A 20,769-nucleotide genomic window follows, 5' to 3' on the forward strand; every position below is an offset into this window, starting at 1 on the left:
TGGACGGAGCTAGTTAACTTCATTTCCTTTCCCTTAATTCCACCAATATACTCATCTAACAGGCCAGGGAGATTGGGATCGCCTGTTTATATGTTTCCCTTGTGTCTCTTTGAAGAAGAACGTATTTTGAGACCATTAGAATGTAACCCAGCATCTGATATATAAAAGTTGGTGGTGTGGTTGTTTAAGCTAATCTCGCCTTTGAGACTGGATCCAAGGGCTTCTGCTCCTGTGGGGGAGCTTGGAGAGTTATTTTCCCATGTTAAGAGTGAGGATGGCACGCTTCTTCATGGAACCTGAGGGGGTCCATCCCGGCTTCCCGGCTCATGCTCTGGTTTAGCTTCTTGGTAAGGTCTGCTGTGGAAGTTGCCAGTTACTCTGTTGACTTATTTATACATAAATAGTTATTCCCATAACCTTCTCTTCACCAACGTTCAGAGATAATGATAGACGATCTTTATAGCATCACAGACGTCACTTCAAAAGCATTCTCTTGCTATAGGAATGTTTATGATGTGCTTATCGCTAGAATTTCATGAGCAACAAACTCCCAAATTGCAGATGATTTAGCATTTGAAGCAGGGAGTGAGAGCGTATATGTATATGCATTTAAAAAAAAAAAAAAGACTTTGAAAAGGGAAGTTTTTCTTCTGCAGAGATATCTTCTTCTAAAGTTTAAAATAAGAACTACTTAAAAGCTGCAAGTTTAGAGGAATGAGCACTTTCTCTTAAGCATTCAAATGGGGGAAAATGACTTGTAATCTCTCCCTCAAGTATTAAGGCAATAGGCATTTAAAGGCTTTTTTGGGAGCTGGCTGTCACAGACAAAAGATTTCTCGATTTAAAAAAAAAATCATTTTTATAGCGTTAAATAGTAGGAATGAGCAGCAGCAGCCCTCTTGACATTTTGGAAATGATTTATTTTCTGAAACGTCTCAGTCCATTTTAATAGATGACACTTTGTTCTTCCCATTCTGGGCGGTCGCTTCGGCTAGGGTTGCCATAGTTACGCTTAAAAGTTCAAGGCAGAGCAGGACAGGGCTCCAGGCACAACTTCTGACTAGGTTCCCATGAACCCAGTGGGTTGGTGCCACCACCTCTGAACAAACACCCCAATGCCACGCTTTCCCAACATCTATGCCATATCTCTTGCTTGTTGGAGAGAGACTCTCTGAGCAATCTGAACTGTAGTCTAGAGGGTGAGTCTGACATCTTTTTGTTTCTAGCCACTCTCTGTCAACCAAGAACTCAGCCAGCCATCTTAGGAAAGTTGCACTTTGTGTAAACGTTTTCCTGTAGTGGTGTTTCTCAGCCATGGTGTGTGGAATGGTGCTAGCCTGCAAACTGTTGACCAGATCAGTACAGAAATTGAGAGTAAGCCCTGAGATGCTTCCATGCCAATTTGACCAAGTAAGCTGTTGAAATTAGAAGAAAGCTTGTACTTTGTATGAATATCTTTGTCACTTCATTTTTCTACCCCTTCCTTTATCTTATATTTTATAAAAGTATTCATCTGTGATGGATTGGAAATTGAAACAAAGAACTGGTCCTTCATCACAAATAGCTTTGAGAAGCCCTGTACTGTAGCGCTTGTAAGTTGTCTCTGCTCCCTGTGGGACAGGTAGGCTGTTGAATGAATTTGGGGAAATCGCAGCACTTACCAAATTATCCTGTAATGAAACGCGTGTACATCTCTCTCTGTCTTGCTAAGCTGTTGTTGCTTGAGAGCAGGGACTGCGTCTAATTCATCTTTGTAGCCTCGTTCCTTAGATCCCTGCCTGGCACACTGGAGGGCGTGGGAAACATCCATCCCGTGCACGTCTGCTCCCTAGTGACATGAAAGTGGGTGAGCTCCCTTGGCATCTGGATAGTGTCCTCGGCACGCTGGTGATGGAGAGCTGGGAACAAGCGATGGAGTGGCTTTCTCTTCTCTTTTTCCCACAGAACCAGGCCTCCTCTCCCCACCTGCCCAGCAGCATGAGAGCAGCATGACTGGTCGGCCGCAGGAGAAGCCCCCAGAGCCAGGCCCCCATCTCAACCAGCTGCTGCAGAAGTCAAGGTAAGCTCATTCCCCTTCTCCTGGAAGGTGTGGGCATTTTTCACTTGAACTAATTTGCTATGATTTTATAATCATTTGCCATGTACTGGAAAAAGAGTGTTTACTGGGATATGGGTAGACTGAAAAGGTGCGTGTCAGCCTAATGGGTCAAAATGTCTTTGTTTCGGTTAATGGAGAAGCCAGTGATGAAGCAGAAAGGACAGGGAATTGAGTTTCTGGGGACTGAAGCTGTCATTATTCCTCCACCACCTTCTGAATCTGGGACCTTGGACAGGTCTTTTAGGGATCAGGTATATTGGGCTTCCCTGGTGGCTCCGTGGTAAAGAATCTGCCTGCTAACAGAGGAGACTCAAGTTCGATCCCTGGGTCAGGAAGATCCGCTGGAGGGAAGCGTGGCAACCCACTCTAGTATTCTTGCCTAGGAAATGCCATGGACGGAGTCGCCTGGCGGCTACAGCCTATGGGATCATGGGAGTGGGATATGACTGAGTGACCAAACAACAACAGCATCCAGGACTCTGGGGGTGAAGGAATCTCTGGAATAGGATAGAACTGGGTGGATGGCCTGGGACTCACAGAATGCCCTAGACAGAGTCTCCTTTCCCACGCAGGGTTGTAAGGGGCCTTAGAAGGATCAACAAGGCCAATTCTTGGCCAGTGTTGAACAGTGAATTGTTAGAAAATTCCTACTAATATTGGTACAAATACTTCCTCTCTGCAGTTTCTGTCTTTTCTCCTCTGCTGTGTCACATGGAGCCACAAAGACTGGGCATTCAAAGACTCTTCCACATGACCCTCTTTGAATTTGATGATGACTGTCATGACTCTGCTTTTCTTGAAGAGAAAATTCTCTGTGGAGACTGGTGCCACTCACCTTGTTCTCTTGTCCCCGCCATGTTGGAAGGGTCTTAATCACCTCCAGTTTGGTCCTGCCAGTTGCCCACCTGACCTGTACCTTCCTCAACACAGGCTCCATTCACCATTCATTCTTCAGGACATAAGTTCCCCCTTTGTGACAGTCACTGTACTAGACCTGGAGATACATCAGTTCAGTTCAGTTCAGTTCAGTCGCTCAGTCGTGTCCGACTCTTTGCGACCCCATGAATCACAGCACGCCAGGCCTCCCTGTCCATCACCAACTCCTGGAGTTCACCCAAACTCACGTCCATTGAGTTGGTGATGCCATCCAGCCATCTCATCCTCTGTCGTCCCCTTCTCCTCCTGCCCCCAATTTCTCCCAGCATCAGAGTCTTTTCCAGTGAGTCAACTCTTCACATGAGGTGGCCAAATACTGGAGTTTCAGCCTCAGCATCAGTCCTTCCAAAGAACACCCAGGACTGATCTCCTTTAGAATGCACTGGTTGGATCTCCTTGCAGTCCAAGGGACTCTCAAGAGTCTTCTCCAACACCACAGTTCAAAAGCATCAATTCTTTGGCGCTCAGCCTTCTTCACAGTCCAACTCTCACATCCATACATGACCACAGGAAAAACCATAGCCTTGACTAGATGGACCTTTGTTGGCAAAGTCGTGTCTCTGCTTTTTAGTATGCTATCTAGGTTACATCAGTGAACAAAAAAGACAGGGTCTTTGTCTTTTTAAGACAAAACAGATATAGATCTTTGGAAAGATTTTGAAATAAGCACTAAACCATTTCTATATGCTCTTTTTAAATATTTTATGTTTTCAAATTTTTTCTTAAACGTTTCGTGAGTGCTTGAAAAAGTGTGTACTCTCCAATTATTACATATTTAGTAGTTTTCTATATATGATCATTAAAATAATATAGTTCACTGTGCTATTCAAATTATGTATATTATGTCCTTTTCTGTTTTTATCTGCCTTTCAATTATTGAGAGACATGTTAAAAATCTCCTGTTGGATTTGTCCATTTTTCCTTGTACTGCAAAAAAATTTGCTTTGTATATTTTAGGACAGTGCTATTTGACATATAGATACTTAGAACAGATATATCTAACTGATGAATAGAGATTCATTTCTACCATCTTTATATACTTTCAGTTTTTTCTACTGTTTCTTTTTGAGATTTTTTCCTTCCTCATTCCATTTTCTGTCTTCTTATTTGGAAGTTAATGTGCTCTGTGTCTGTTCTTTCAATGTTTATCCCATCTATTTTAATAGGCATACTTAGCAAAACAAAGTATAAAATGAAACAATGTCTTTACCTTTCTGCCCCAAAATTCAAGAATCATAAACTGGTTTAATTCTAACCACCACTTCTTCCGACTTATGTAAATTGTTACCCTGTGTTTTCCTTCTATTCTATTTTTCCCCCTACAAGTTAGACATCATTATTTTATACAATACGTGTTTGTATAGATTTATTCATATTCTTTTCTCACCATTCTTTCATGAGATCATTTTCCTTCTGCCTAAAATAAATCCATTTGAATTATCTTTTAGTGAGAATCTATGGTGGTGAGCTTTCAAGTTGTTTTTGTTTTGGGTTTTTGTTGACTTGAACCTGTCTTTATTTTGCTCTCAGTTTTGAGAGGGAACTTTAGTGGAATACATTCTCTTGTGTCACTGAAACCATTATTCCACTGCCTCTGGCTCTCAGCGTTACTGAGAAGTTGGCTGTCAGTCTCTTTACTTTTGCTTTATAAGTGGCCTGGCATTTCTCTCTGCTTCTGCTGCTGCTGCTAGGTCGCTTCAGTCGTGTCCGACTCTGTGCGACCCCATAGACAGCAGCCCACCAGGCTCCCCCGTCCCTGGGATACTCCAGGCAAGAACACTGGAGTGAGTTGCCATTTCCTCCTCCAGTGCATGAAAGTGAAAAGTGAAAGTGAAGTCGCTCAGTCGTGTCCGACTCTGGGATTTTCCAGGCAAGAGTAATGGAGTGGGGTGCCATTGCCTTCTCCGGCATTTCTCTCTAGTTAACGTTAAAGATGCTGCTGTTCGCTTTGGTGTTCTGCTACTTCCTTCTTATGTAATTAGGTGTCAATTTCTCTGTCTTTATTCTGGGTTTTGTTGGGATTCCTAATGCTAAAGATGGATGACTTTCAGCAATTCTGGAAAATTCTCACTCTTCATTCTTTGACTACTGCCTCTTTTCCATTCTCTCTGATACTTCTGTTTGGAACTCCAGGTAGGCATATGGTGGACTTTCTCATTCTGTTCTCTGTATGTCTCAGCCTCTGTTCCATGCTTTTTACCTCTTTGTCCCTCTGTGCTGAACTCTGAATAATGTCTTCAAATGTGTCTTCCATTTAATTTATTCTGTATCTCAAATGCTCTTTAATCCATACATTGAAATGTTTCCATTCATCTTCTTTATTTGTCATTGCTATTCGTTCTGGTCCGTTATTTTTTAAGTGTTTATTTATTTGGCTGTATCAGGTCTCCGTTGTGGCACCTGGGCTTCCCTCTAGTGTGGTGCACAGGTTCAGTAGTCGCGGCTCAGGGGCTTAGCTGTCCTAAAGCGTGTGGGATCTTCATTCCCTGACCAGGGATCAAACTCACGTCCCCTGCCTTGGAAGGCAGCTTCTTAACCAGTGGACCACCAGGGAAGTCACCAGGTCCATTCTTTTTTAAATCTGCTTGGTGAGTTTATGACCTCTCACTCCTTGCTTATATTCACAAACTTCTTTCTTTCTTTACTACACTGAAGTTCCTATTTAGACATTGTAGAATTTCATGTCTGGTTGTTGCAGAATCTGAGCTCCTTGTGGGTCTGGTTCTGCTGTCTGTTGCCTCTGCTGGCCCTGTTTCCTTGTGTGTTAGTTTCCTTGTAGTGCCTTGTTTCCTTGCTGTTGTTAGCTTCTCTGAGCTCTTCATTTTCCTTAGATATTTACCTTTGAGAAGTATTTGAGGGATGGGTTGAAGTCGATTTTTCCAGAGAGGTTTTGCATTAATGTCTGCTGGTTGTCTCGGGGCACTCCCAAATAAAAAATCACTTTAAATTCATTTTCTACCCAGGGCTTGAATTCAGACTGCAAAGCTGTGTGAGGTCCAGCTTATGAGTTCAGATTTCTGCCCAGCCCAAGGTCAGGTTTCCTTGTGGTCTCCTTTTGGGTTGTGGGTCTATTTCTTATTCACTGGAAGTGGGAGCCTTTTGGAGTCCCAGTTTTATGTAGGAACTGAGATATTTCTCCTGTTTCCTGAGCCATGTGCAGTTCTCATGGGAAACTTAGAATCCATAGGCTGTGGCAGGAACCCATAGGGCAAAAGCCAGCTTTGCTGTTCTCTTACAGCCCAAGGTTCCTGCTTTTGGTTTTGGTCTTTGAAGAATCCTTCCATTTTTACCAGTTCAGTAGTGTGTTTACAATTTTTATATTTTAAATTTTAAATAGTACGTTAGTTGTTTCAGTTGGGAATGTCAAGTAGGGTATCTGGTGGGCCATATTGCCGGAAGGTCTATCTCCTTTCTTCTCCACTATATAGCTTGTGGGGCAAGAAGTGCTATTCCTTGTTCACAGAAGGCTCAGAAAGGACATGTAACTGGCTGCAGGCACACTTGTAGCTGGTGAGGGACTCAGAAGGAGTATATCCCTCCCCACCCTGCTTTCCTACCTTTTCTCTCCCCAAAATAACTGTTGAGCATTTGTCAGGATTAGCTTTATGCTCTCAAAGGATACAAGTTCCTACCAGAATGCTTTAAATAGCTGAGCAGCTTTGTAAAATTTGTTTATGAATCTATTGTTTATCTTCCTCGAGAGAGGAAATGGCTTCTGCATTTTTGGTGGTGTGTTTCTCCCGTGGCCACCAGCAGCCTTCCTGCCTCGTTCCCACTTGGCAAAGACCTCCTAGACCCACAGCCAGATCCCGTGTGCACCTCGCCTAGACCCCGGCTTCCTCTCCTCCGTGTGCTCTCTCTCCTTCTGGGGTCTTCCCTCCCCTGGGCCTCTCTTCCACACCCCCAGCCCCATCCTTCCTGCTCTCGGTTTTCCTGTCTTCTCTTTGTGTGCCTTTCAGCAGAGGGGAGACCACAGAGCAGGGTGCTTAGACTTCATGGGCTTGAACCCAGCTCTGCCACGCCCTAGCTTCACTGCTCAGCGCTTCAGTTTCTTCATCTGCAATGTGGGGACTACAGACAGAGCGATTCAAGGACTAAATGAGATGACGTGTGTATGCAGAGCTCGTAACAAGAGCTTACAGTATATCACAGGCACTCAGTCCATGGTAGTCAGTATCCTTGTGACTGAGAAGAGTCCCCTTCAGGGCTCACTCTTTTGTTCAGTGATGCTCTCATGTTGGCAGAGTTGGTTTATGAAATGGGATGGAAATGGAGGCAGAAATCTAGGGTCAATGTAGGATTCCCAGCCTCACTGGGGTATGTATTTTTAAAAAAATAAAAATAATCTGAGGGAAAACAAAACACATCGGTCTGGCCAGTGTTTGCATCAGCTGTAAACCATGGGTTCTAGAAATGCTCATTTCTAGAGACGGAACACCTCAGCATCTTGGCCCTCCCTCCAAGTTGTTTTCTCTGTCATGGACCCATGAGGGGGCTGGATTCTCCTGACACCACTTACTGGGAACTTTTCCCTTGTGGAGCCTCAGTCCCTCAGGCAGTGGATGGCATGCCCACTCTGTTAGACACCTGTCCAGAAGGGGCAGGATGGGTAGTCTTCACTGTTCATTTTACGTCCATCCTTACAGCTTACTGACTACTTTTTATTTCACACTCCCTTTTCATAAGTCAGTGACTTTATATTACGCTTAGATTTGTGTCACTTCCTGATTCGGTATCTATCAAGCAACCGTGTTTTAGCACCTGCTATTTGTAGTAACTCTGGGGTTTGTACCGTGGGCAAATGTTATGAAAGATGCACAGAGTTGCTTGAGACCCAAAAACTACTCTGAGAAATAGTCTATTCATTTAAAAGACTTTATTACCAAAACAATGCATAAAGGGAAAAACGCCTTCCAAAGATTAATGCCAGGTATTCAGAGTCGGTTTTCAAGGGGGACAGCCATGTGTCCTTGACTGGGCAGGGAAGGCTTTCTGGGGAAGGCCAGGGAAAAGATTGGAGCTGACCCCTGGGGAAAGGTAGGGTGAGGTGGCTGGAAAAGGAACCTTGTACATGGTGGATGTAAAAGTAGTGTGAACTGAGGTTTAGAGATGGGCATTCTCTGGAACCAGGGAGACCCAGTGCAGTACTGCCAGCCCCACAGATGGCCTCTGTGGCCCCTCTTACAAAGCCAGATCCATTAGCGTATCAAGCCCCCGACAAGTCCTGGAATTAATGTTTGACTGTGTTTCACCGGGTTTCCTCTGTTTAATCACTCATGGCCAGTGACCATGATGGTCTTGAATGGATATGCAGTTGCCTTTTTGCCTGTCTATAAAGGCCACCAACTAACTTTTGTAAAACAGGGATTGGTGACTTTAGAAATTCAGTCTCTGAGGATCAAAACATTATTTGGAGTCAACTACTTGTCTTCTTTCTCTGAGTATGGTTCAGATATCTAGGACATTGGGGGTTTCTAGGTGCCTAACCATTGATGTTGCTGCACTCGGGAGTGGGGCTGGCTCCCAGGAAGATGTCCACCGACATTCTCGACCTAGCTGAGGGGCCAGGCCAACCCCACCCCATCCCCACCCAGCCTACAAACCTCAAAGTTTATTAACAGCCTCTCTCCAGATAATGATTCATGCTTCCTGTCCCTCCTCCGTTTTAGTTATTCAGGGCTGTGAGCCAAGATTGATTACTTACACCGTCCAACTGGCCTTGCCCATGGGGAGCTCAACTGGTAGATTAAATACTCTTCATTGGTTGACTTCTCCTTGTCAGCAGAGTCCATACAGTCAGACCAGGGTTTTTGCTAGACGCAGATGTGGAAACCCTTTCCAGACCAGGAAGTTGGGACACATCACATACGGGAGTATGTGAGGAGTTTGGGGGCTGAGGTTTTTATGGTAGAGAGGCAGGAGGCGCGCCAGGCACAGGACGCACATGCTGCCATGGCCTCATAAAAGCCGATGGAAATTGGTTCTTGGTTGAGTCTGTAAGTGCCTCTGTGGAGGCTGACCATCCTCTCCTCTCTGTTGGGTGGTCTTGGTTCTAAAACTATTTTAATAATCTTTATTATACTAGTCATATAGATTATTCTATTTTTTAATACTTATGTTATTGTATCTTTCCTCTTTTGGCTGTGCCTCATGGCATGTGGGATCTTAGTTCCCCGACCAGGGATTAAACCCAAGCCCTCTACAGTGGAAACACAGAGTCTTAACCACTGGACCACCAGGGAAGTCCCTAGATTATTCTATTTAAAAAAAAATTAAAACACTGCAGCTGGAGCTTCAGTCCGCTCTGATAACCTCCCCCTACTCACTCACTTTCCTTTTCCAAAATACAGCAGAACTGAGACAGGCATCCAGGTGTCCTGACTCCTAGTGCTCCCCGCCCACCCAGGGAGCCAGAGTTTTTAAGGATCAGGTGTCAGTGGTAGAAAACCCTACTGCTTCAATATTCTGCCTCAAGGTTGCTGGCTGTCCCCGAGACAGGCAGGGTCTGGAAGGTTCCCCCAGCTGAGCCCTTGCTGGTTGCAGGCAGTGGGAGCTTCTTGCAGCCCGTCAGGTCCAGCCTCTTCATTCTGCAGAGGCTGAGTCTGAGATGCAGGGAGGGGAAGTCATTTGCCCAACAAGGTCACAGGGCCAGTCTCCTTTTCTGTTTGGCCCGGGTTATCTTTATATTGGGTTTGCATTTCCTGAATACACAGCAACTGGGTGGGGGGTGGGGCAGAGGGCAGGGGAAGTGGGCTTAGAAGAACCCCTTCTGAGAATGTTTAAATTTCCTGTGAGTGTCCCATGAAGAGGCAGATAATCTGTGTGCACATGATCCAGAGGAGGGGGAGGCTTGGTTCCGGTCCAGAAGACGGAGAGTGGAGGGAGGAGGAGGACTAGCGGGAGAGACAGAGAGGCCGTGCTGCTCTCATGGGTGGAATAGAAATAAATGGGGGTTTGTTCCTCTGCACTTCCATGACGCCTTCTTGTTCATGTCTTGGGGCGCACTCAAGTCATGCGTAGGCTCTTGCTGGTCGTGTGTGGTTCCGAGGGCTTCTTTGGCCGATGACCAGAGACCTCTGCTCTTTCTCCCTCAGGTTGGCTTCTTCCTGGCACGTGCGATCTTTTGGAACTCTTTTCCTCCTTTGGAGCTTCCATAGTTTAGCTCAAAACTCACAGAAAAACAACAGGTCTAGAAGTGTTCCCCAAATCTCAATGGTTGGCCTCTTTTCCCCCTAACTTCTGGGAGGCTGACATGGACTCTGAGGGACTCAGAGCTTCCACTAGAAAGGGTCTTGTTCACCCATCACATTAGGTGGCAGATGTGGGCACCAAGGCCTGCTTGCCTGGGCCAGCCCTGCCAGACAGCGTGTCCCACGTCCCTTAAAGGGGGCTGTTGTTTGAGAGGCCAGGAGGCTGTAACTGCAAGTAAGGAAACATCAGATATGGACACAGTTACTGCCAATTTCCTGGAATCTGAGAACTGGAGCCCCCCTCGAAACAGGAAAGGAAGTAGATTATCTCCTTATTAGGCATGGTAGAGGGAATTAAATATCTCTTTCCGGGTAACTGGGGCTGCACCCCTTTCAGCTTCTTGCTTTAATGATAACCACTAATATCCCTAAGCTTGAAGTGGCCTCTCAAGAATTACCTCTCTTTCCTTCTCCTGGAGTCTGAGCAGCCTGCGAGCCAGACCCCAGAGAACAGAATACCCTCTTAGTTACCGGTAGCCTCGCTGGAGAGCTTGGCCTGACCCACGGCCACACTGAGTCCCTCTCGGGCACCACTGAGTCGCACTGACCTATGGAGATCTGCAGGCCTCTCTTGCAGGGACCAGCCTGCCCCAGAAGCATCTTTCATCAATGAGCAAGTCATGTGGGCCTGTGCGCCCCCTGCTTCTTCCTCCGCCTGGCGAACAGTATATTAAATGGACGTTAGCCTTTCCACGGTGACTCTGGATCTTCCCTGGGGATAAAGGTGCATGTTCTCCGATGCGGTGGTGCTTTCAGAGGGGTGTCAGGGGAAGAGAGGTTACCTATCACCACACCAGAGGGGCCCACACAGCTGTGGTTTTTCTCTCTTCCTTGCTGCGTCCACGTCTAGCCATTTCTGCCCCTGAGCACTGTGCTGCTCACTGAAACACAAGGGAAGGCTGAAGGTTGCCCAGGAAACAAATAACTAAACATATTCAATCATCCCTGAGTCACTGAGCCTGATCTAAACTGTACCCAAGTCAAAACAAAACAGCAGAAACCCCACCCAGGCGGTGAGACTTTGTGAGTCCTTCCTGGCCACCATGCACGTCCCAAACCTTCTCCTGTTTAACCTTCACCCAAAACCTGGAGCAACGAGGTGTTGTTACGCCCTTTTGGCAGATGTCAAAACTGAGGCCCCAGAAAAACTCAAAAAAGATATTAGATAGGCCTGCCCAGTTCTCACTTTGCCATGGAATGTTAACGATTTGAACTCTGGTCTTCTGACTCCAGAGTCTGGTGCTTTGGGTGCCTCTGTAAGGGAAACGCCTGTCACATAATCCATTTTGTTTCTCTCCAGTAAGAAAAGTTCCTGATGATTAAAAAAAAAAAGGTTTCAGAGAACTGAAGCTAGCTAGCCCTTTAAACCTAGAAAGAGAAAGAACTTGGGGTATAAGTTGCATCAGATTCTTTCTCATACTTCCATAGCTGTATGCTGGACGGTTGAAGGCTGCCTGGAGCTGATGGCCAGGGCGTGTCTACACCAGGGTATAAGCCAGCTCTCCTTGACCCGTCAGAACTGGGGAGCGCTGCAGGGGTCCAGCTAGGGCAAGTAACTTCATGCTACTCTGATCTGTGACAGATGAACGAAGGGCACTGCATGGTATCAGAGGACACCCCGTCCTGGCATCAGAGGGCTGGAGGTTTAGCCCCCAGCTGCATGTGTGTAGCCATGGGTACATCATCACCTGCATGTGAGTTTCCTCATCTCTGAAATGGAGAAAGCAATTCTGAACTCACAGGCCTGTGTTGGGGACAAAACAAAATAGTGGATGTCGGTGCTTTGTCCAGTGCTTTCCAGAAGGCTACTGTTGGCCGTGAGGACAAGCACGCCCTCCCATGAACTTCTCACTGTCCTTACCAGAGACTCCATGTGGGCCAAAGGGTTCGTGGCCGTTGCCTCAGGGGATGGGTCTGCTCTGAGCTCCACTGACCGCAGGCAGACACACCCACGGCCGCCAGGGCGGGTCAGTCTCCATGTCAGCCCTGACCTCCTCGTCCCAGGGCTGTTGGAGAGACGGAGCCACAAGCTTGTCACTCTTCTGTTTAGAAAAAGGCAAGAGAAAGAAAAGAAAAGGAGGAAGAAAGGAGAATTGATTTTCATTAACCTATGGCTTTTTTTCCCTTTCTCCCCTCCTTGCTGTGACTGGGACTGACACTTTTTTTTTAATTAAAAAAAAAAGATGTTCTGGGTGATGGAACATAATATTTAGACATGTTGAACTGACAGCTGATGAGCATGTTGTCAATACATCACCACAAATCATGTGGCCAGGGTTGGTGGGTGGGAGATTTGTGTGTGCTTGTGTTTGCACACACATGCTTGAATGATTTTAAGTGATCAGGGAAGGTCCCATGACCCTTACAGAAAGCAGCTCCTGTGGAAGGTTAGCCAGGGAGGTGGTGGGCTCTGAGGGTGGAAGTGGGAAGTGGGCTTCCATTGTGAATGGAGGGGGCTCTTCTCTGTATGAGCCTGCAGAAGTGAAATGTCCCCCCTTCCTCTCTCTTTCCCTGTCTTCTGTCCTTAGCTCCCAGTGGGTGCCTTGTATCGTGCTGACCCCAGTAGGTACTCCTTAGAGGAGGCCCAGTCTGGTGGCTGAGACAGATAAAACAGCTGGAACCGGGGCACTAAGTGGTGTAATCAAGACGCGCAGCCCGAGTCTTGCCGTTCTCACTTGCCCTCCAGCCGTCCTTCCTCCTGTCTCTGTCTTCACTTCCCCGCTGTTGTCAGGGGATTCACCAGCCTCTCCGAGCCTTGGAGCCCTCGGTCCAGCTGCCTCTGTGAGAGCTCCTGTCATAGGTCTCGGAATGAAAGCGCTTTCACGGTGCTCCGTCTTAGATGCAGATCTAGGCGTCATCTTGACACTCACTTCTCCCACACCCCTGTGCCCATTTCATCGCTAAGTCCTGTCAGGCTCACCCCCAGATGCCCTTCCATCACCACCCACATCCAAACTACCTAGCTTGGACCGTCACTAAGCTGAGTGCCCCCCGCATCCATCCGTATCATCACTCACCCTCCTGCAGCCCGTTGTTCTGACCAGGGGTCCACAGATTATGGCCCTGGGGCCAATCCAGCCGCTGCCTGATTGTGTGTGCAGCCCACGAGCTAGAAATGTTTTGTCCATAGGGTGATTTGATGATATGGGACACTGACTTTGAACCCAATTAAACAAAATGTTATCCCTCCAAAAAATAATTCCATTCTTCTCATTAGATCTACATTATAGAAAATTGTACTCAATTACTCTTATATTTTGAGTTTCCTCAAGAAGTTTGAAGAAATTTGTTTTTCCTCTTGTTATATAAATGTCTACATCATAACCTCAATTTTGCCTCCTGGCTGTGAAGCCTAAAATATATGCTATCCAAACCTTTACAGAAAAGGTTTGCTGATCTCTCCTCCATCCTGTGGCCTTTGCTTAATGGAAATCTGATCAGGGACACATGCTTGTACACACACACACAGAAACACACTGCTCAAAACACTTGGCTTGTTCCTCAGTTGCTCCTGATGTAAAGATAAAACTCCTAACCTTTGGGAACCTGGGGTGGTCCAGCCCCTGCCCCCTCTCCAGTTTCATTGCTATGCTCCTGTTCTGGCCACTCTGGCCTTCTTTCTGCTCTTGGGTCCACTGTGTTCCCACCTGCCACAGGGCCTTTGCCCGTGCTGTCCTTGACTTTGTCTGGGAGGCTCTGTTTTTCCTGTTACACCCTTCTCATCCTGCAGGTGGCTGTATCACTGAGTCACACAGAGGATTCTCCCCTGACCTTCTGCTGAGGTCACAGCCCCTGCTGTAACCCCTCATCACAGTCACAGACTTGGATCTGTCGTTGTCTGACACTCCCCCATCCCTCGATGGCAAGCCCCTGACACCACGTCTTGCACCCCCCTCACCGTGTCCACTGTGCCTGGGACATAGAGGGCCCTCAGTAAAAACTTCATTTCATTGAATGTCTGAGAATCAAGGACAGCGTCATAAAAGATAGGTTTGAACAGGAACTTATAGGTTGAGAAGAAGGAGAAAGGGGATTTCAGGCAGAGAGACCAATATTCTGGAAACTCTGTGTGGCTCCATGTAGGGGGTTCAAGACGTGTATGGGTGAATGGTGGGGCAAATCATTGAAAGAGGAGGTGAGGCCAAATCGTGGGGTGCCCTCTGCTAGGCTAAGCTCTATGGATGCTTCTCCTGTGGACAGAGGGCGCATTGGTGGTTTGAAGCAGAGAGGTGTTGTGGACAGTGGGCTAGAGAGGGTAGGGCTAGAGCAGGTGAGGCCAGCTATAAAGGACTATTCTGTGGATTGGGACAGTGGGGATAAGAGAAGAAGATAGTCAGGGAATGTTATGGAGGAGAGGCCAACTGGAATTGATAGCCGATTGGAAATAGGAAGGTGAGCTCTTGGTATCCCATGTTTCTGATCCAGGCCCTTCCAGTGTTTAAGATGAGTGGAGAGAGAGTTGTTGGGGTGCAAGTGGAGGGTGGACGTTTGTGTGAGAGTCAGGAAGTGGAGGTGTTCATAGAGAACCTGCTCTCTATGAAGTGGAGTTAGGGTCATCTGCTGAGACAAAAACTTTTGAGGTTCAGGTCATAGGCTTTGGCCTCTTCTCCCTTTTTTAAGCAGAGGGTGCCGTGTCCCCTCTAAAGTGCTGAGGGGTTCAACTCAGCCAGGAGCAGCTGGGGGTTCAGGCTGGGGATTTCTATCCCAAACAGCTCCTTAGGGGGTTAAACAGGCACTCAAGGAGATCTTAAGAGACCTGTCTTTGCTCACTCATTTCCTGAAACGTGATGTCTAGATGTCAGCTTTGTCAGAAATCCTACTGTGAAAGCCTTTGGGAAAAAGAGTTGTACTAATCTCTGAAAATGTTCACCAAGGCCCTGCCCTACCCACCTCTGCTCTGAGCACCATGGGGAACCCAGCTGTTGGCCCCCAGAGGGTCTGCACCCAACCTGAAGACATGTAACTAACATGAAATGCACAGAGACGGAACTCCCAGGCGGTCCAGTGGTTTGGACTCGGCACTTTTCAGTGCTATGGGCCCGGGTTCAATTCCTGATTGGGGAACTAAGATCTCACAAACTAAGATCTCACAAGATCTCAGTTAATTCAATGTGACATAAATTGACGACCTGTGGATGCAAAAGAGAAGGGAAGTTTGACAAGCTTGTTGACCGCTTTCCCTAAACATTGAGTGGGTTGGCTTTGGGTCAAACACTGCTCATGCCATCATGGAGAAGCAAGGGAGAGATGTAAAAGCAGAGGTTTTAAGACAGCTCTGCCTCTATAGAACTTAGAGTCTGGCAATGGTGGAGAAGTAGAACACCCAAGGTTCTGGTCTGGTTCTCATCTGAGAACTGACCTGGAGGACTGACGTGTGTCTGGGCCTACAGATCTTTGCCCAGGGCTTGGTCCTCCCTTTCCCTGAGGCCCCCCAGGCTCTGGGAACCCCATGCCTGCCTTCTTGCTTCAGCTGCTGGGACCCCTGGTGGATGCATCACTTCGGCCCTCTGATCTTAGAGCAGCCAAGGGAAGTTATTTTTTTTACTATTTATTTATTTATTCAGCTGCATCAGTTCTTCGTTGCATCATGCGAGCTCTCTCGTTGTGGCACTTGGGCTTAGTTGCCCTGAGGCATCCATGATCATAGTTCCCTGACCAGGGATCAAACCTGTATCCCCTTCATTGCAAGGCGGGTTCTTAACCCCTGGACCACCAGGGGAGTCCCAAGGAAAGTTATTTTGGCAAGAAATGGAGGCAGTGAGGTAATGAGAGCCAGTGACCAAGGGGACATCGGTCTTGAGCGAGTCCAGACAGGCTTGGGAGCTTCCCAGGAGGGATGGAGGTTACCAGAGGAGGGCGCAAACCTCACAAAGGGCAGGACAGCCTCTTGATTTCCTGAGGCCTCTCAGAACCTGTTGGGTAGACGGAAGCCAGGCTCTGTGATCCTCCCACTATTGCACACAGAACGTGAACAGCAGGATTCTCAGGTGAATATTCACTTCCAACTTTTTTCTGTAATACTGGAATTCCTAGAAGCATCTGTAACTTAAAGCATGCGGTTTTTCCTCAGTCTTGGTGTGTGCTATCATTTGGGACAAGACCCTCCCAAAAGTGGTCTCAAAAGTGGTCGCAACAGCTCGTGTCGGCTTGTCTCCCACAGGGCATCTTCCCTATTCCATCACTGGGGCTGTCCACCCTTTGCTTCCCCTCCCTTGACAGCTTCCCGTGGGCTGTAGGATCCTGGTCAGGGTGCCCTCTCCTCTGATGAGGAAGGCTGGCCTCCCTCGCTTGGCACAAGGACTAAAGAGACATCGCCAGGGGCAGCCAAGCCACTGAGTCAGACTTCAGTCCAGGGGCTCCGGGGTGGTGGGAAATGAGAGGGGGGCTGAGGCCATGTGTCTGGCTCCACTGAGCGAACGCCTGCTTAGCACAGTGCCAGGTGTGGGGCCCAGGCTGGGTCCTGGAGACGAGCAAGAAGGGGCCTCCAGCTGCCCTCGACAAGTTCACCCCCTCTGGGAAGGTGGGGGCGGACTGAGGATGATCCGCCAGAACCCGGTTCACAGGGGCCCGGAGGAGGGACCGACTCAGGAAGTGCTGCTGGGAAAGCCTCCAGCCCCAGACACCAGAGGTCCTTCTGGCTTGTTTCCTGATTCCCAGAATTCCCCCCAAAGTCTTAGAACTCTGGGCCAGAAGGGCCGTGGCATTGCCCCAGGCTGGGGCCCTGTGTTGACAGGATGGCCCAGTGTGGCACTGACGTCATAACCCGGGGTACCTCCCGTCCGAAACACAGACAGAAGGGCCAAGTGTACATATTAGTCGCCCAGTCGTGTCCTGCTCTTTGCAACCCCATGGACCATAGCCCGCCAGACTCCTCTGTCTATGGGATTCTCCAGGCAAGAATACTGCAGTGGGTTGCCGTTCCCTTCTCCAGAGGGTTTTCCTAACCCAGGGATCGAACCCAGGTCTCCTGTATTCTAGGCGGATTCTTTACCGTCTGAGCCACCAGAGAAGCCTGAAACACAGACAGAAGGACCAAGAGAGCACGAGAACCTTCATGCACTTATTTCCACATAAGGGAGCATCCCAGGCTTTGTTACCCAATGAACTGTGGGCTGTTTACCAAAAAGAAGGGAGGTGGTTTCCCTGATACACCAGCTCCTTCTCCAGGCCTTGGGTGTCCAGGGGCATTTGTTTTTTGCACAATCTAACACCTTCAACATCACAGACCAAAGCCAAGCCAGCTGCTCCATTTGTGAATTGAGCCCCTAACCAGGCAGCCAACCTGGAATCCTGGGCAACATTGGGGATGGGGGCTGGTGCAGTCCCAGGGACCAGTGCTGGCCGTCCCCCTCCCTTCCCCTGCAGAGGAAGCCAGTCTGTGCTGCCTGAATAGCTGGAGTCCCTCCCAGCAGCTCGGCCCAGGGTGCTGGATGTGGGGCTTGAGTGAGGAGCAGAGTCCTCAGGTGCTTGACTTGTGTTTTCTTAGGTTTCTTGTCGCTGGGAGTGGAGCCAGTGAATCTACATCTACCTGCCAGCCACCTCTCCTTCCCTCCATCTTCACTCCGTGCTCCCTCAGGCTGCGTCAGAGGGAAGCCTCCCAGTCTCCCAGCCCTGCCCTGCCCTGCCCGGGACAGCTGTGGGAACAGGGCTCTTCCCTGGCTGCACCCCCCAGTGCTGATTCACAGCCCTGAGCCCCAGGTCCTCGGAGGCAGGAGTGGAGGCTCCTCCCTGCAACCCTGGCCCAGACCCCTCCATCTGGTCACCCTGCCAAGACCCTCCCTGAGTCCCCAGCAGCAGGGGACTGGCCCACAGCACCTCCTGAGTGTGGCTGGAGTGACCCTAGCCCCCGCCAGGCTTTCCTCTGCCCCCTCCACCTCCTCCTTGTGAAATTTTTTGGCTCTTCAGGAAGCCTGGCACCTGCCCCCACCCCAAGGCTGTGGGCCTCAAGACAGAGGTTTGCAGGCTTTTGTCTCCCCTAGCAGGGCGCTGGCACAGTAGGTCCTCCGTGTGAGTTTGCAGGAAGGAATACGGAGGATAAGGCCAGGCCCAGATGCCAGTCTCCGGGCTGGGAGGCCAGTGGTCATGACCTAGTCATATCTCCTAGCACAAAGTAGGTCTTCAAAATATGGTCATGTGACTCCTAAAATTCTCCCAGCAGCAGCTCCTTAGGAGAGACATGTGATGAGGAAGTAGTTGGTGTTCAGGTCGCCCAGGGACTCACGTGTGAATGGTTCTGGTGTCTCCCCATCCTGCCTTCTCTCTGCACATCTCTTATCAACTTCCGGCTAGTCCTTATTCCTTTTTAAAAATATTTATTTGTTTACTTGGCCGTGCCAGGTCTTAGTTGTATCATGCGGGATCTAGTTCCCTGACCAGGAGTCGAACCCCGGCCCCTTGCATTGGGAGTGCAGAATTTTAGCCACTGAACCACAAAGGGAAGTCCCACTAGTTCTTATTCCTAATCTCCCCACCTAGTCCCAACCATTTGTCAAGGAGAGGTGATTTGAAAAACTGTATCCAGGAATGTATCAACAGGGCCCCCTCAGACCATGTCTGCCTCCTCCAGGAAGCCCCCCTAGACTCCTGAGGCCCTCCCCTTTTCTCCCTGTGTCCTCAGCATCCACGCTGCTTCATACCAGTTAGGGTGGGAAGGAAGCAGCATGTGGCAGTCACGAGGGCTGGGGACGACAATGTTAATTAATTCTCTGGTAGAACTCCTGTTGGCCCAGAGAGAGCACAGACAGTGAGAACTGCATCCCAGAAAGTGAAATAGCTCCCATTTCCGTGCCCTGGTGGAGAGCCGGCCCCAGGAAGTGAAGTCCAAACTCTCCAGGCTGTGAGTCAGGCTTCTTCCCGGTTCCTGGGGCTTGGGAGGAAGCAGTTGATGTTACGGGGTGAGACTGAAAGATGTAGAAATAAATGTCTCTTGGTGTCCAAAGGAAGGCTTGTGAACCCGCCCAGGGCTGAGAGTCAGCGTGAGACTGGGGGCAGGGAGCAGTGGGGGCTGGAGGGAGCGAGGACAGGCCAGGCGCTCTGCGTGGAGAAAGACTCAGCTCTAATCGCCGGCATTGGCAGAACTGGTCCGCGGTAATTGGGTTACTGGATTATAAAACACCCACTGGCTTTATTTAGAAGACTAATCAGAAAGCATTTAGAACAACAGTGTTGCTAGAAAGGAGACCATGAGCCACGAGTCCATGTCTTGGAGAACTGCCCTTGGCTTCTGCTTCCTTCGGGGAACAGAATTCCAGGAGCATCCAAGTTAAGCTCCTTTGACAGACCTGAGAGGAAGTCTTGCCTAAGACCGAAGCCAAGTCACTAGGGGAATTGTGTGTATAGTCCCTGAAGGATAGCCTGGTGTCAGAAAAAGGAAAATCCTTTTGGTTTTTCTTCCTCAAACAAGCGGTGGTGGTCTGGCGGGAGCATGGTGTTACCCTGAAATGTAAGCAAACAAGTCTTGCCGAACCGTTGGCCAAAGTCAACTTCCTCTCTCTCTCTGATTCAAAGGATGGTCCCTTCCATCCTTCTTTGCAGACTGCGTCCTGTCTCCTGTACCCCCGGGGGGCTTGAGGGGAGGGGAGAGGGACTTTGATGCACTAGAACAGAGGTCAGCATGCCGTGACTGGGACCAAATCCAGCCCCCGCCTGTTCTTGAACGGCCTGTGGGCCCAGAAGGGTTTTTCACGTTGAAGAAAAATCCAAAAAAGAACACTATTTCTTGACATGTGAAAATTATATAAAATTCAGTGTCCATAAATAAAATTGTGTTAGAACACAACCACACATTTATATATGGTTTATGGCTGCTTTCGCACTGCAACCGCAGAGCTGTGACAGACATTGTATGGCCCACAAAGCTGAAAATATTTACTCTCTGGCCCTGTACAGAAAAGCCCTGTGCTAAAACATCTCTGCAGAGCCTTCTTACTATGTACAGCATTCCATGACTCTGGCACTCTAGCACCCTGGAAAAATAGTAAATTCTGGCCCTCGATCCATGTCAGAGGCATAGGAATCTGGGGGGGAAGTGCTTTAGGCCTCATTTGTCTGACTTGGCATTGTAGCTCAATGAGTGTCTACTGAGCATCAGCTGTGTCCCAGTCTCTGGGGACCCAAATGGAGAGGATGCTGTCCCTGCCTTAGAAGGACTGGACAGCCAATGGGGGCATAACACCAAAGCAGGTCGTTTGACTCTAATGCTTCAGAGGAATCAGAGTGAGCATCTCAGGTTCTGAGCAGGCAGCGTTTTTGTTGAGCAGAATCCAAAATCCAGGAGTCTTGTTCTAAGGAAGGACTTGACCAAAGAAATGTGAAAGCAGTTGTTCTGTTAATTCATTCATAAATGAAAAAGTTCCTGGTGTCAGTTACCCAATAGGAAGTGTTATACATAATGAGAAAAGCAGTGACCTTATTAGCAAAATAATAAAGACTTGAATCTTGAGTTAGTATTATAACAGTCCTGTGGGAAAAAAGAACAGTTTCCAG

The 20,769-nt window shown here is 48.4% G+C and overlaps 1 protein-coding gene across 1 annotated transcript in view; it reads left to right on the top strand.

The window, feature by feature from the left end:
• The window catches only part of TRERF1 (transcriptional regulating factor 1), a 209,787-nt gene that overhangs the window by 139,234 nt on the left and 49,784 nt on the right, over window positions 1–20,769 (top strand). Inside the window, exon 4 of the mRNA XM_055571403.1 lies at window positions 1,945–2,059. The gene's annotated coding sequence lies outside the window, so the exon portion shown is untranslated. The remainder of the gene's footprint in view (window positions 1–1,944; window positions 2,060–20,769) is intronic.

The sequence above is a fragment of the Bubalus kerabau genome, chromosome 3, assembly GCF_029407905.1.
Source record: "Bubalus kerabau isolate K-KA32 ecotype Philippines breed swamp buffalo chromosome 3, PCC_UOA_SB_1v2, whole genome shotgun sequence".
In the NCBI taxonomy this organism is placed as follows: Eukaryota; Metazoa; Chordata; class Mammalia; order Artiodactyla; family Bovidae; genus Bubalus; species Bubalus kerabau.